The 15,537-nt window shown below is 45.9% G+C and overlaps 1 long non-coding RNA gene and 1 pseudogene across 5 annotated transcripts in view; one reads left to right on the forward strand and one right to left on the reverse strand.

Moving 5' to 3' along the window:
* LOC140632070 (uncharacterized) overlaps positions 1 to 15,537 on the reverse strand; it is a 67,928-nt gene that overhangs the window by 17,385 nt on the left and 35,006 nt on the right. The window contains exons 3-5 of one of the 5 annotated variants that reach the window (XR_012029582.1): positions 14,308 to 14,579; positions 12,121 to 14,015; positions 6,532 to 6,832 (exon numbers count right to left, since the gene is read on the reverse strand). This is a non-coding gene — a long non-coding RNA (uncharacterized lncRNA). Of the gene's footprint in view, positions 1 to 6,531; positions 6,833 to 12,120; positions 14,580 to 15,537 lie in introns of all 5 variants that reach the window. The other 4 variants (XR_012029583.1, XR_012029581.1, XR_012029580.1 and 1 more) reach the window with 4 other exon arrangements.
* Positions 5,910 to 6,427, forward strand: LOC140631659 (cilia- and flagella-associated protein 276-like; annotated as a pseudogene).

A 15,537-nucleotide genomic window follows, 5' to 3' on the forward strand; every position in this document is an offset into this window, starting at 1 on the left:
AAATAAAGGATAAAAATCATGTTGTCTCAATAGATTCAGAAAAAGCATTTGATAAAACTCAACATTAATTCATTCATACTTTTAAAGAAAATTCAGACAAATAGAAGTAGAAGGAAACTTTGTCATCTGACAAAATATACAGTAGACTTCAATTATTCTAGAGACTCAGTAGAAGGTAGATAGCACCCTCAGATGCGGTGACCTGAAGAGTTTAATACAATAATTGCTTAGAAAGGTGGGGGAGCATTTAAAGAAACAAACAAGGTGTAATGTAGTATCCTAGAGCTAGTAATGGACAGGAGGAACTACTATAAAATGGGGAAAGTTGGCTATATGGAGGGGGCTACATGACATAAGCTGTGGCCTTTGGTAGGACACACCTAATCTATATGACATGGCAGTGAGGTAGTCTGGGGAATAAATACCTCCAAGCAATTCTCCTCCCTACCCTATCTCATATCAGTGCCTATAACTGGCCACAACTAATCTAAACCAAAAAAGGTAGTGGAGCCCATTGGTTCAATGCCTACAAGTTGCCTCTTGGGGTACGGTACAGCTGGAAAAGTATAGAGAATGGATCTGGAGAAATAAACAAAAAGCATTCAGTGTAATATAATTTACTCATGAAATGTGGAAAATTTGTCTTTTTGAAATTTGGAACAAAACCAATATGTTTCCTCCTATTCAACATGGTAGAGGAAGTAGCCAGTGCAATAAGACAAGAAGAAGACATAAAAGACACAGGATGAAAAAGGAAGAAATAGAACAATCAGGAAGAGGTAATTTGATTGTGTACAGAGAGCATCCAAAATAACATGCAAATAAAATGTCAGAATTAATAATTGTTGGGCTGGTGAGACTGGGGACCTCAAAACAGCGACCCCAGGCCAACAGCCTCCCAATAAGGCCACCTTGCTGCCCTACCCTACTTTAGCACACAAGGACCTGTAACCCTTGCCCTAACTGGAATGCAGCCCTACCTCCATCTCCCCACCAAGACCACCTTGCCACCCTACCTTAACACACAAAGACCTGTAACCCTTGCCCTAAGTGGAATGCCGTCTTACCCCCATCTTCCCACCAACACCACCTTACCTTCCTACCCTAACTTAGCTTACAAAGACCTGTAGCCCTTGCCCTAATCGGAATGCCACCCTGCCCCCATCTTCCCACCAAAAACTCTTTATAGACCCCCCTGCAGTTTGCCTGGGGCAGCTTCCCTGACTCAAGCCCCTCTGAGTCACGGAACCTTGCCCAGGAGCACTCCCCATTAAAGCACTCTCAAACCTACTGCCTGGCTCTGCTGTTTTTTTAAATTTCTCCGTTGTTCATTTGGGAAAAACCTAACAATAATAAGTTTAGGTTTTTCAAAAAAGTTCAATAGACAAGAATTGATTGCATTTGTATATACTTGCAATAAATAGCAAAATATATATATATGATACTTAGAAATTAATCTAAGTATAAGACCTTGCAAAAAGCAATGAATAAGTAAGAAGATCAATAAAAGAAGCCATAAAATATGGGGTGCCTGGGTGGCCCAGTCGGTTAAGCATCTGCCTTCAGCCCAGGTCATGATCCCAGGGTCCTGGGATCCAGGCCTGCATCAAACTCCCTGCTCAGTGAGCAGTCTGCTTCTCCCTCTCTTCCCTGCTTATGCTCTCTTCTTGCTATCTCTGTCTCTCTCTCCATCTCAAATAAATAAATAAGATCTTAAAAAAAAAAAAAGAAGCTGTAAAATAAAGCTGTATACCAGTTTCATGGATTGGGAGACCTATATTTTAAAGGTAACAATGCTTCCCCAACTGATCTGTGTATTTAATTTAATCTTGATCACATCCTAATGAGGAACTCTTCCAAAGCTGTGTGGAGAAATGAATCTCCCTACCACAAGGGTGGACCATGGCAGCCACATGTGTGTCCTGTGGACCTTCAACTGTAGAGAAAATAACCAACCAAGGACCTCAGCGACTGTGCATTTAGGGATACTACAGCAGACCTGTTCTTGGGAGACAGGGACCCTTCTGATGGCCAGCTTTGGTTCTAGGACTTTCCAATAGTGTCGATACTTTCTTTGACTACACAGTTGCTTTTAACAATTCCACCCAATTTTCTCTTCTCCTCTTTACTTGGAAGCAGACTTGTGGGTCAGTCTGACAGCTCTCCTTGCCTTAGCAAGATCCCTCCCTATTTTTTTTGCATATAAGCATTTCCCTTAATGAAATTTATTTATTAGTTTTTCGTGCCATTTTGGGGTCTGTCTCTTGGAGGACCCAAACTAACACAATAGCCAAGATGTTCAAGAAGTTGGGGGAACTTGCTTAATTTCATATCAAGATTTGTTATAAAACACAGTAATTAAAACAGTGTTTTGACACAGAGTTGGACAAATAGACTCAAAGAATAGAACAGAAGGCCCAGAAATCTTGCAATGCATGAGCACACACACAGTTTAACAAATGTGGCTCTCCAACAGAGTGAAAAAGAGACTGTATTTTAATAAACAACACTAGATATTGGGTATCCATATGGAGAGAGAAAAATGAAACATCTACTTCACACTTTACATAAAAATTAATTTCATTATTTGTAAACCTGAATGTAAAAGAAAACAATAAAGCTTCTAGAAGATAATATGGGAAACTATTTTCATGGCTACAGTGTAGAAAAAAGCTTCCTAATCAAAACACACAAAAAAACTAACTAATAAGGAAAAGATTGTTATTTGGACCCCATTAAATTAAGAACTTCATGTTCATCCAAAGCAGCCATTTAAAGATTGAAAGACAAATCACAGAGTGGGAGAAGATTTTTGCAACACATATAACTGATGATGGGATCACATCCAAAATATCAAAAGAACTCCTACAAAACAGCAAGAAACAAACAGTTCAAGAGAAAAATGGCAAGAGTCTTGAACAAACAATTCACTGGAGGAACTCAGCCCCATGCATTATAGGACAAATGCAAATTAAAATCACAGTGAGATATCACTATATGCCCACCAGAATGCAAGAAGTACAAAAGTACAAAGGCTGACAAATGTATAGGAGTTACAAAAACGTACCAATGGGTACTGTTTGAACTGATGGATCCAAGTGTGGGTGAGGCCGTGAAGCAATGGGAACTCTCGTATTGAGAGTAAAAGCACCATTTTGCTATGACCACTTTGGAAAAGAGGGTGGCATTATGTACTGTAACTGAAGATAGATACACACTAGAACTCAGCAATTTGAAATTTGACTCTTGTTGGGAAAAAAATGCATATCCATTGCAATGTGATTCTTACAGTCCCAAACTGGAAATTACTCAAATGCCCATTAATAACAGAATGGGCAAGTATTTCGTACAATGGTCAACCATACCAAAATGAAATTGTAGCATACATGGAAGTATATGCATGAATTTCTCAATGTTAAAGATACACATTTCAAAAAAAACACACACAGTAAGATTCTACTTATAAAAATTCAAAAGTAGGCAAAACTGTATCATTTAGGAATGAGTACATATATGGCAAAATTATAAAGAAGAGCATAGATACTATAAAAGTCAAGATAGTGGTATCCTCTAGAAGAAAGGCATAGATGGTTGTTGCTTTTTTTAAGTAATCTCTATGCCCTAATATGGGGCTCAAACTCATGATCCCAAGATCAAGAGTCACATGCTCTACTGACTGAGCTAGTCAGGGATCCCAGTACCCTCTAAGAGAACAGGAGGGAGGTGTCAGTGGGAAAGGGCATGAGGTGAGGCTTTGGAGACGCCGGCAAAGGGTAATAATTACATGGGTTTGCTTTTTTATTATTTACTGACCCATAAAGTTTTGCTTTGTAGACTTTTCTGAATGTTTGTCATATTTCAAAATAAATAAACTTGACTGGGCTAATTGATTTGGCAACGAGAACTAGCTTTGCCACCTCGGATGTTTGGTGGACATTTTCCAAGGTTTGGGTGAAAATGTTTAAGGCTTGCGCTGAGACAAAAGCATTTCATCAAAAATATTATGTTGATAAGGGCAAATTGAAATTTATGTTTGGATTTTTCCCAACTCCTTTTGTGAATGTCAGTTTAAACAAATGTCGCTCTGTGAAGGAATGAGAGGGTAATTAATAGTCATTTGATAGGTCTTGGTACATAGGCTTTGTGATATACTTCCCAGAAACTGAGAATGTGAATTACTCTAATGACCGAGTTGCAAATCAATGGTTTCTAATTCTTTGGCTTCAAGAAAACTAAAGAAGGATTTAGCTTAGAGGATTAGCTGATAGAAGGTTATAAATGTTTTTTGATGATATATCATTGTGATTTTTAACATGTAACTCAAAAATAGTTCAAAGAATTATATGACAATGCTATACAATACAACGTATTCCATTTCTATCTACCTGCTTATGTGAATGAGATTTCCTAGTGCTTACCTCTACAAAAACCATCAACAGCAAGAGAAATTAGCTGAACGCCGTCTCAATCTGACAATCACACTCAGCCATAGATAAATGAACCAATTATTTTTTAAATGCTCAATTCACATTATTGAGAAGTGGATTTCCAATTTTTTAGTTATATGTTTATTATTTAAAATGTTTTACTTTATATTGTTTTGCTCAATTGTATATTCATTAAGATTGCAATGTACCTACCTCAATCCCGGTCAAAATTTTCAGTCTGTAAAGATATGTGGTCACAAGATCTAAATGTGTATATGTGTGTGTGTGTGTATGTATAATCTAATTGCAGAGACACAAGGTAAAATAATCTGAAAGACTTTTAACCATAAAAAACACATTAGGGGACGCCTGGGTGGCAGGGATCAAGTCCCCTATCAGGCTCCCTGCGGGGACCCTGCTTCTCCATCTGCCTATGTCTCTGCCTCTCTCTGTGTCTCTCACAAATAGATAAAATCTTTAAAAAAAAAAAAAAGACAAAAAAGTTAGGATGAAATTCTATAAGATAATAGAATGGAAATAAGAGTTCAAGAAAAAAAATGATCTAACATTTGACTGCTAAAGATTTTATTCATGTGTTTTTTTATTTGAGTATTGTTGACGTCCAATGTTACATTAGGAATTTAACAAGTTTGGGGGATCCCTGGGTGGCTCAGCGGTTTAAGGCCTGCCTTCAGCCCAGGGTGTGATCCTGGGGTCCCAGGATGGAGTAGCACATCAGGCTCCCTGCATGGAGCCTGCTTCTCCCTCTTCCTGTGTCTCTGCCTCTCTCTCTCTCATGAATAAATAAATAAAATCTTTTTTAAAAAAAAAAAAGGAATTTAACAATTTTGTATGTTATGTTCACTGTAAGTGTGACTACCATGCGTCCCATTATGTTGCTATTACGTCATTGACTGTATTCCTCATGCTGTGCCTTTTACTCGTGATTTATTCATTCCGTAGCTGGAAGGGTGTCCCTCCCCTTCACCCATTTTGTTCCACTCTTTACCCCTCTCTCCTCTGGCAACCATCAATTTGTTCTCTGTATTCATGGGTCTGATTCTGCTCTTTGTTTATTCATTTGTTTGTTTTAGATTCCACTTAGGAATGGAATCATATGGTATTTCTTTCTCAATCTGACTTATCTCACTTAGCATAATACCTCTAGGTCCATCCGTGTTGTCTCAAATGGCACAATCTCATCTTGTTTTACAGCTGTGTAATATTCTGTTGTATATCTGTACCGCATTTGTTCATGTATTTTTTTTAAATGATGGTATTAGATTACTGTGAAGTGTTTATTTCCTTAAATACATTTTAAAGTGATGTGACAGCTTTAGAATGTTAACGGTTTCATAAATCAGAATTACATTCTTTGCAGCTACTTAAACTTACAAAAAAAAAATTTGATGTCAACTTAAAAACCTCCAAAGGTGGTGGGCTTCCCATCCCTCACACCAGCATCTCACTCTGCACTTTACCATGCCTTTCACCCGAGACCCTTTCCAGCACCCTACGTTGGAAAACTATGATTCCTACCTGGAGAAACTCCGGGCTTCCAAGAAACTGCCATATAAGAACCCAACTCACCTTGCTCAGCAACAGGAACCCTGGAGTCAGCTCAGCTCGACTCCCACAATCACCTCCATGAGGCAAGATATTTATTTTTTTGATCCTGAGATACCAAAGGATGACCTGGATTTCCGCTTAGCAGCCTTGTACAACCACCACACAGGGACATTCAAGAACAAAAGTGAGATACTTTTACACCAGGAGACCACTCAGGATATCCACCGTATCATCAAGACCTAATTCCCTGGAGAACTTTTACCCCCTCCTCCGCCACCTTCCATTACTTCCCGAGCTAACATCAGACACTGGATCAACCCTAAGGAGTCTATCCACAGCATCCAGGGATCATAGTGTCCCCTCACACTGCAGCCACCAATGGAGGCTACTCCCGAAAGAATGATGGTGGCTTCTTCTGTACTTTGTGTTAACAGGCCCCTGGACTAATTAATCAGAGTGGAACATGCTGCTGCCTGCCTCAATTAAATAGATTTGTGCTGGAAAAAACAAACAAAAAACAAAACAAAACAAATACCTTCACAGGGGCACATGGCTCTTCAAGCCGATGGCTTAAACAGACTCGTGGTTTATTCTCTTACATAAGAGAAGCTAGAGACAGACAATCCAGGCTGGGATGGCAGTTCCTTGAAATCCATCAGAGGCTCTGGATCCTTCGGTGCTTGTGTTCCGCCGTCCTCGGAAGGCAGCTTCTACCTTCCAGGCCAGAGTCTGACTCCTGGAGCTTCAGCCATCAGTCCTGTGGCCTGGAAATCCTGGGGAGGGGCCACCGCAGCTTTGCCAGGAGCCCCCCCACCGGACCGCTCCTATTAGGGAACCTGGAAAGAGAATTTTCCAACTGGGCATAATACCCAAAGCCCTGTGACCAGGGGAGAAGATGAGAATATAGATTTGGCAGGCAATTAGCTGTCTTAGTCACATGGAGTATGATCCGTGCCCATTACATCGCATACAGACACATGTGTATCTGTGCCTTGTTACCAGTTATGAATGATTTACCCCTGGGGGGGGGGTGGATTTCAGGTTATTTTTACTTACTTCTTAGCACGTTCATACATTAATTTTTATAGTCAACATGGTAATTCTTACAAAAACTTTATTGATATTGTCATAAGTTAAGAAGGGACAAACTGGGGAAAAGAAAAAAAAATCAGACTTTAGAGTCAAAAGACCAGAGTTTAAACTCTACTGTACAGAATGACTTAGGCATGTATCTTCATCTCTGGGAGCCAATTTCCTTGTCTACAGGAGGGTTGCTTAGATGGTTCCATTTTCTCTGGCTTGCATTGTTGCTGATGAGAAGCCATGGTCATCCTGATTTTCTTTTTCTTTTTTTTTTTTTTTTAAGATTTTATTTATTTATTCAAGATAGAGAGAGAGAGGCAGAGACGCAGGCAGAGGGAGAAACAGGCCCCATGCAGGGAGCCCTCATCCTGATTTTCATTCCACTGTATGTCATTCTTTTCCTCTGGCTGCTTTTAAGATTTTTTTTTTTTCTCCTTATCATTAGTTTTCAGCCATTCTCGGAAGTGCCTTGTACGGTTTTCTCTGTGTTTGTTCTGCTTTCCGTTTGTTGAAATTCTCACATCTGTATATATTTCTCATCTGACTTGCAAAACTTTCAGTTGTTATTTCTTCAAATAAAAGCTATTGGCAAGTCTGTGCCTGCTAATTTTACCATCACGGCTATTTCTAGGTCTATCGACTGTATTTTTTTTCCTTTTCATTAAAAAAAAAAGTTTTATTAGATGCTGGACATTATGAATATGTTTTTGAGTACTGGAATTTGTTGTCTTTAAAAATATCATTTTGTTCTGAGAGTTACTTGAGGATCTGCTTGTTACTTTCAAAACAATGTTTTAAAAACATTGTCAAAAAAAATTAAAAACATTGTCAAAGTACATCTAGGACAGCCTTTGCTTTGGGAATAGTTTAACCCCTCGTCTAAGGTAAGATCTTTGTGAAGTCACTACTGAGAGCTCCCAGGGTTCATGGAGGTTTCTCTATTCTGGTTGGTCAGGACTCAAAAGTCTTCCAACCCTCTCCGTGTCTCTCATGAATAAATAAATAAAATCTTAAAAAAAAAAAAAAAAAAAAAAAAGTCTTCCAACCTTGTGTGTGCTCTGGTCATTATTCAGCTCCCTGCTTGTGGTTCATTGGCCAGTATTGCCCTTTGTTCTCCTGGGGTCTCACCCTACCCATGACCAGCTTAGTACTCAGCCAAAGACTTAAGGGGATCCTCTTTGCTCTTCACTTGTTTTTTATTGAGATGTAATTCACATACCTTAAAATCCACCCTTGTAAAGTGTACGATACGTTGGTTTCTAATATAGTCACAAGACAGGGCAACCATCACCACCATCTAACTCCAGGACGTTTTCATCATGGTGCGGGGATCCTTCCAGATTTCTGGAGCCCTAGGTCTGCAGAGCTCTCTCCCTGCCAATGTACTCTGCCTCACATATTGCAGATGCCTCAGACCCCTGCACTCAAGACTTAGCTTGGCCGGCTCAGTGAGACTGCGGAGCTCCCTTGGACCTTCCTCCCTGTGCTGGCTTCTGGTAAGTGCCTCCAGGCAGAAAGCCAGGGCAATCGCAGGGTTCCACTGGCTACTGTCCAATGGCTGAAAACCCTTATTTCATTTTTTTTCCAGTTTTGTAGTCATTTATGGATGGAGGGTTACCCTGATACAATTACTCCATCACGGCCAGAAGTGGAAATCTCAGCTTATTTGATTTTTTAGATTAAACCAGCTTATCATTGTGTTTGGCTGTAATAAACACTAAACTAATCATAGTTATTAAGTTACTATTTTATGTTACTGAAGTGGAGGTTATCCTCTCAATAGCTCTTGTACCAAACTCCCATCGTCTAGTACCCCTGGAACGGAGGGGTGGGGGGACGTCACCTGGGCTACAGCTTCACACTGGCCCCATGTTGTTCCAATCCAATTGGTGTGATTCCAGCACTCCGCCCCCCTGCCATCCTGATTAGTTCAGTTAAATCAGGACTACGCTAATTAGTGCATGATACTCTTCTGGCCACATGGATGGTTCTGGAATGGAGATTTGAGGGGCGAAGGAAAGAGGAAATGTATCTTTCTCTCTCCTAATATTCTCTTCCCTTAGAAAATCCATTCATGTAGTTTCTGACTTCTCTCTACCCCTTTACCCACTGTCCCCGGGAGAGGCAACGTAATCTCTCCAAATGAAAACCAGGGAAGAATAAACTGGGCAAGCTCAGCCCAGCTCAGCTCTTCTTCCTGTGGAAGTGAGCTGCCCACGTAGAGCACGCGGTCACCTCCTCTTCTCCATGCCGGGAGACTTACTCACCTGGCAGGTTGCCCACAGGGGAGACCCCAACTGGGTGAGTGGCTATCCCAGCTGTCCCCTAGGTAATAAGCCTCCAGCAGTATCAGTACGAAAAGTAAGATTTTGCTTTTTATGACCCAGATAGAGACAAGCAGTTATCATTTACTGGAGGGCCCCTCAGAGACCATAAGCATATATGGCCCATTTCAGACCTGTGAGGTGCAGCAGCAGGCTTGGCGGATGATTTGGGGTAACGTCCCCCTCCTTCTCAAGGATCTCTCTTTTACTGTGTGTGGGGCGAGACCACGTGCATCCTGCAGCCGCCTTGGCCAGGCTGCAGGACCAAGCGGCCCCGGGAGGGGTACAGAGCTAAGAGAAGCACAGGAAACCCCAGTGCCAGTGTCCGCCCAGGCTTTGGGTTTCTCAGTAATGGGAATCAATACGTCTCCTTTATTACTTAAGCTTCTGGGGTTTTGCTTTCTCTCACTTGTGCACTGAAAGCACCCCAGCAGACACGATCCCTATACGGTTTAAAAGTGCTTGAACTCGCATCTCATTTGATCCTCTCACTGTGGCCAAGAGCTATAGAAGATGAGGAAATAGAGAGCCGGAGCCAGCAGTGCAAAAGGACTTGCTCAGGATCACATGGGAGAAAAATGGCAGACAGGGATGGGACGCACACCCGGCTGTCCCCACGCTAAGCTCAGTGCGCTCTCCACTGGGCCACATCACCAGGCAGAAGGGATCCTGAGGACTCTGAAGGACACTATCGGTGTCATTCCACAGATGCAACCAGGCTTTGGGGCTCACATCAAAGAGGGCATGGTCTCCCCAAGTCACCCTCCTCCGTGCCCATCGGGCCTGGGATCTCAGAGTGGATGGCCCTCACAACTGAGCCCCCAGCAACAGGGATTTGGATGGGGATCCTGCTTGTTAATAGAAAGACTCCTGGAGGAACCAAGGAGGTATTTCCAGAATACAGGGATCCCAGAGGACAGTGATCAAGGCAATTGGGAGTGAGACTGATGAGGTACCACTGATTTATGAGCCTGAGGTCGATCTTGTTCTCTGCCTCTAATCCAGGGGCTCCTCTCCACACCCTGCAGTTGTGGGCGTAAAGGGAACACACTCGTATGCATATATTCTTCCTGTGGAGAAGGCTGGTAGCTCTCAACAGATTTGTAATCCTCTGTGCAGGACGCTGTAGTTCACGTGGACAGATAAGAGGTGGACTTGCTGCCTCCCCCAACAGGGGTCCCTGAGGTGCGAATGACCAAGGAGGGACGGGATGGAGCCAGGCCCTGCTCCTGAGACACAAGTTTCTGAGGCCCAGTGTCCAATTCCACCCCTCACTTCTGGGGCCCAGCTAGCTCCCCTCACCTTCAGGCCCCCGCTCAGGGGCCCCTTCCTCCAGGGAGCTCTCCGTGACCTTCACATCCACTTCCCCATTGGGGCACTTCTCATAGCGGGCAACGGCCTTCTCAATTGTTTCCCTGCACTGAACCTGGCATCCCCCTGAGGCCCGGGACTCTTGTCTGGAGGTGGGGAGTGGCAGAGGGGGTAGGGAGGAGGGGGCCTTGGCCTTGCCTTTGGCAGCCTGCCAGGGAGGCCTGGCCTGCGGCTGCACCTGGTCAACCCCAAATGAATGAACAGTAGCCTAAACCAGGTGGCTGTCAGGTGCCCCACATCTCTGAGGAGGGCTCTACATTTTGAGTTTTTAAGTAGTTACAGCTAGAGGGGAACTTGGGGCCACTTGGTTCATCCCTGCCAGCTTACAGGGGAGGGGAGAAGCTGCAGTCCCCAAGCAGTGGGTCCAAGGCCGCTGGAGGCCTAGGGCTGGGGGGCAGGGGGATGGGGGGGCCTCTCGCATTGTCTGAAGGCCCAGGCCTGTACAGAGACGAAGAAATGCGGACCCGCCCTGAATGTTCACATTCACCAAGCGGAGCGGTCCTGGCCTCATGCTGCATTGGGTCCCGGGCCCTCCCCGCCCCCATGCGTCCCCAGCCCCGGGCTCCTGGTGCCTCTGCAGGATGAAGGTGGCACTCAGGCCTTGGGAGGCTCTGGCCCGACACCCCCGCCAGGCTGGCCGGGCTCTGGGAGGCCTGCGCCTCCGCCACCTTCGCTCCCTGGTAGCCCCCCGGGCCTCCGGGTGGGGAGCACACCTGTCCTCTGGAAGGGAGGTTGAAGCACAGGGGCCACCGCCAGAGCTTATTTATCATGCAGCCTGGGGGACCCCGGCAGGCCAGAGCAGCACAGAGGGGAAGAGGCCCAAACACCAGTGCGCAGAGGGGAGACGTACTGGCAGTCGGGTGGCCTGACTCAGGAGGAGGATGAGAGAAGCAGATGGGAAGGCTGGCCAAGGCTGCCAAGGCCTCCAGGGGCCCCCAGGGGTCTCCAGGGCCTCTAGGGGCCTCCAGGGGCCACCAGAGCCTCCAGCAGAGGATGCATTGGAGACTGGCATCACATGGGCTTCGGGGCAGGCCAGCAGGACTTCAATATGGGGCCTCCCTAAGCCAGGTGCGGGACCCCCCTCAGGAACCACCATTCTTCTCAGAGGCACGTTTCCCGAATCTGCAGGCGAGGGCTACAAACACTTGTCTTGCTGTGTTTTGCAACAATTACATGAAATGCCGGTTGCGGGCACTCGACGCGGTGCTCAGAATAGAATCTATTCTTAAAAGCGATCCACTAATAATAGGGAACCAAGGCTGGAGAATGATCACTTTTTAAAAAACACAAATTAAGACAGATTCGAGTTTATTCCTCCAAGAACATCCCTCTTGGTTCTTACTCACATTCTTAAGCGGAAGAGAAAGGAGCAGAGTGGCTACCAGCAGAGGAGCGAATGGCCCACGGCTCCCCCTCCATTATGTCTACACTGCAGCCCGTGCAGAGACCCTGTAGAAATGACATCAAAAGCAGTGGAGATCTCAGGGATTAAATGCTCTCGCCAACTGCTTGGGAGATGCATTCACTGCTCTGCCCTCCTTTGGTGCACAAGCTCATTTTCTGCTCGCAACACTCCTGCTAGAGGGTGCGATTAGTCTCCTATCTTAGAGATGCGGAAGGCAGGACACCCAAGGTCACACTGCTTCTAAGTAGCAAAACCGAGATTGTAGCGGGGCGGCCTGGCCCCCCACCTCTCCTCCCAGCCACTAGACAAAAGCTGCCTCTCTAAGGTGGGCGCTAGGCTCAGCCCCAATTCTCAGACGAGAGAAGACAGGTGAAGTCGCTTTTGCAAGGCCACCCAGGTAGTCACTGGCAGAGCAGGACAGTCACCGTCATGAGCTGGGATTCTTAATCCCTGGAGCGTTCTCTTCAATTCAACGTGGAACCCGGAAAGTGAAGGCCGCCCCCTCCCCTCCAGTAGCTGGAACTGTGCACTGCATACGCCCAGCCGTCGGCGGCCCCACTCCCCACGTGCGGCGGGAGCTGATCTGTGGTGAGAGGCCTTGAGACCGTCACACAGGGACAATCGAAGGGGTGACTCTGCCAGCAGATTCCAGTCATTTCTGCAACCTGACAGGACTCTTCCCTTTCAAAGATCTGCTTGTTCAAAGTCAGGATTTTATTCCACAAGCCAAGAAAGTGCCCCCGCCCCGGGTCCCCAAGTTGTGCCAAGTTGGTATCAGTCACTTGTAACCCAAATGGGCTCTTGCCTGGAAGGCAACATGCAGAAACGAGAAGCTGAAACCAAAAGGCAAGAGGGCCAGGCCCACGTACAGTGGCAAAGAGACGCCGAGAGGGGCAGAAAGAGCAGCAGGGGCACGAGGCCAGCCTGCCAGCGCCGCAGCACCGGGTGGCTTCTGAGCTTGGTTCTCTCCCCCGGGCTGCCCCAAAACCGCCGAGGGAACCACGTGAACTGGCACTTTTGAACATTTCCTCTCCCAAATGCACGTGAGTGTCCCAGCCCCCGGAATTCCTCGTGTAGACACTCACGTGTGCCCCTTGGAAAGGGTTCACTTCCAATCAACGTGCATCCAGCTAGGATGAAGTCCCCGTCCTTCAGAGCCCCTGCAGACGCTCCCAGGATGCTTGTCCAGCCCGCCCCCTGCCCACCCCCAGTGCACCACCCTAGCAGGGCGCTTCTGGAAAGGCAGATGGCATTCCCTCAGGAAGCCTGGTAAGCCTCAGAGCTGCTGGTGAGTCAGCGGGGTCTGCGCAGAAGCATCTGGCCCCAGGAGCCAAGATTAAGCCCTTCTCCATCTAATTGCACACAACCCCACAGGCCGCACCCCATGCCGGCCGCCCCAAGGCTGCTGTTAGTCACGTGTGCACTTTAATTTAGCTACACGATGGGGGGGGGGGAGATGAGCTAAGAGCACAAAAGAATCCTTCTGTTAGAGAGAAAAAAAATGGGGTCTAGGGAGGTGACATGACTTCCCTGAGGTCACTCAGCCAATCAACCAAGAAGCTCTCCCTGGGGACCCGTTTCCTGGCTCTTGTTCTAATCCTGCTCCGGCCAGAACTCCAAGTCATTCCGGGATCGGAATCTGGTCACATTCCTCACCTTCCTTTTTCTCCCAAGCTCTAATTTTGCTGTCTCTCAGAGCTCAAACTCAGGGAGATCTGGTGTCAGCCCATCAGTCAGTCATGCATGGACCCTCGTTCAAAGTGTGCCGGCTGGAAGAGACCTTACAGGTCATCTGTCCAAATCCTTCCTATCCGGGGTCAGCTGGGCCCTTTGGTTCTAAGAAACAAGAAATTGACTCTAGCGAACTAAAGGGGAAAAAAGGTTTTAAATTTTTACGAGTTTGAGGAAGTTGGGAAGCCCATAAAATTGAAGAAAAGCTAAAAACTTGGGCCCCTGATAGGACAGACTCCAGGGATCTTCGGAGCAGGAAACCCTGGGCAGTCTCTTGAGGGCCACCCCTTCAGCCTTCTTAATCACCTCCCTGCCCCCAGCAGACAATTAGGTGCTGGTTCTTTTCAAAGTTTTGGGGGAATCGACAGTCAGACTCTCAGATGGTGCTGGGACCCACCTTTGGCATCAGAATCACCTGGAGCGTTTCCTAAAATGCAGATTGTTGGGTCCCGTGCCCAGAGTTTCTGATTCTGAGTTGGGAGTCTGGGCTTTTGCAGGCAACGCTGGTGTTGCTGGGTGTGGGGACCACACTTTGAGAGCAAACCTCTGTAGCTGGGGATCCTGGGGAACCTTGAGAAACGGTCGCACCGAGGCAGTAGTCAATGGACTCAGCAAATTCCACAGGGCTGCACTCATTAGGATTTCCCAGACGAAACCAGAATGCTAGGACTACAGGGGAAATGGGTGTTAGTGAGGCAGGAGAAAACAGATGGGAACTATTAAACACAGAAGGTTCCCAGGCTTCCCTGGGTCCAGTGAAATAACCCCTGGTTACTTCTGCTGCTCTCCACAAGGTGTGCGAACAACAACCCTCCTTATAATCTTGAAGGACAACAAGCTCTGTTGGGCAGGCAACATGGTTTTTGCAAGCCTGGTACCTGATCAGCCCAGTGCTTTTACTGGCAATATAGCAGCAAAAAAAAGAAAGAAAAAAAAAGGCAAACAAGGTTCCGACTCTCATGCAGCTTTCCTGGGGAATCAAAATGAAACAGTTCTACTGAAAAAGCCTCTGCAGCATGCAACATGTTATCAACATCACCTCCTTTATTCCAGTTAGCATGCTTCTATTAATGCAACCTGAGAGGACATTAAGTTTCTCAGCAGCCACATCCTACTATTGACTTAGTGTCATTATTCAAAATTATTTAGTGAGCATGTATAGTGCCCCCCAGCCCTCTGCTGGATATCACAGGGGTGCAAGAGAAGCAAGAGGCCAGCCTCAGCCCCTTGGCAGCTACCAGCAGTCTCAATGAAAGGCTGGTTAGCTTGCAACTGGACAAGATGTCCAGATCTCCAATTAGACACCCAAAGAGTTGGGATGCCTGGGTGACTCAGTGGTTAAGCATCTGCCATCCTGCTCAGGGTGTGATGCTGGAGTCCTGGTGATCGAGTCCCACATTGGGCTCCCTGCGTGGAGCCTGCTTCTCCCTCTGCCTGTGTCTCTGTTTCTCTCTCTGTGTGTGTCTCTCATGAATAAATAAAATCTTTAAAAAAAAAAAAGACACCCAAAGAGTCATCATTACCGATCCCATTAGGAGCACTTGGATCTTCTGCATCAGTGTAACCACATTGGGAGGCAGGACACACAGGCTGAACAACCTGGCACGATATCTCTGGGCAGTACACA

Source organism: Canis lupus, chromosome 4 (genome assembly GCF_048164855.1).
Source record: "Canis lupus baileyi chromosome 4, mCanLup2.hap1, whole genome shotgun sequence".
Lineage (NCBI taxonomy): Eukaryota > Metazoa > Chordata > Mammalia > Carnivora > Canidae > Canis > Canis lupus.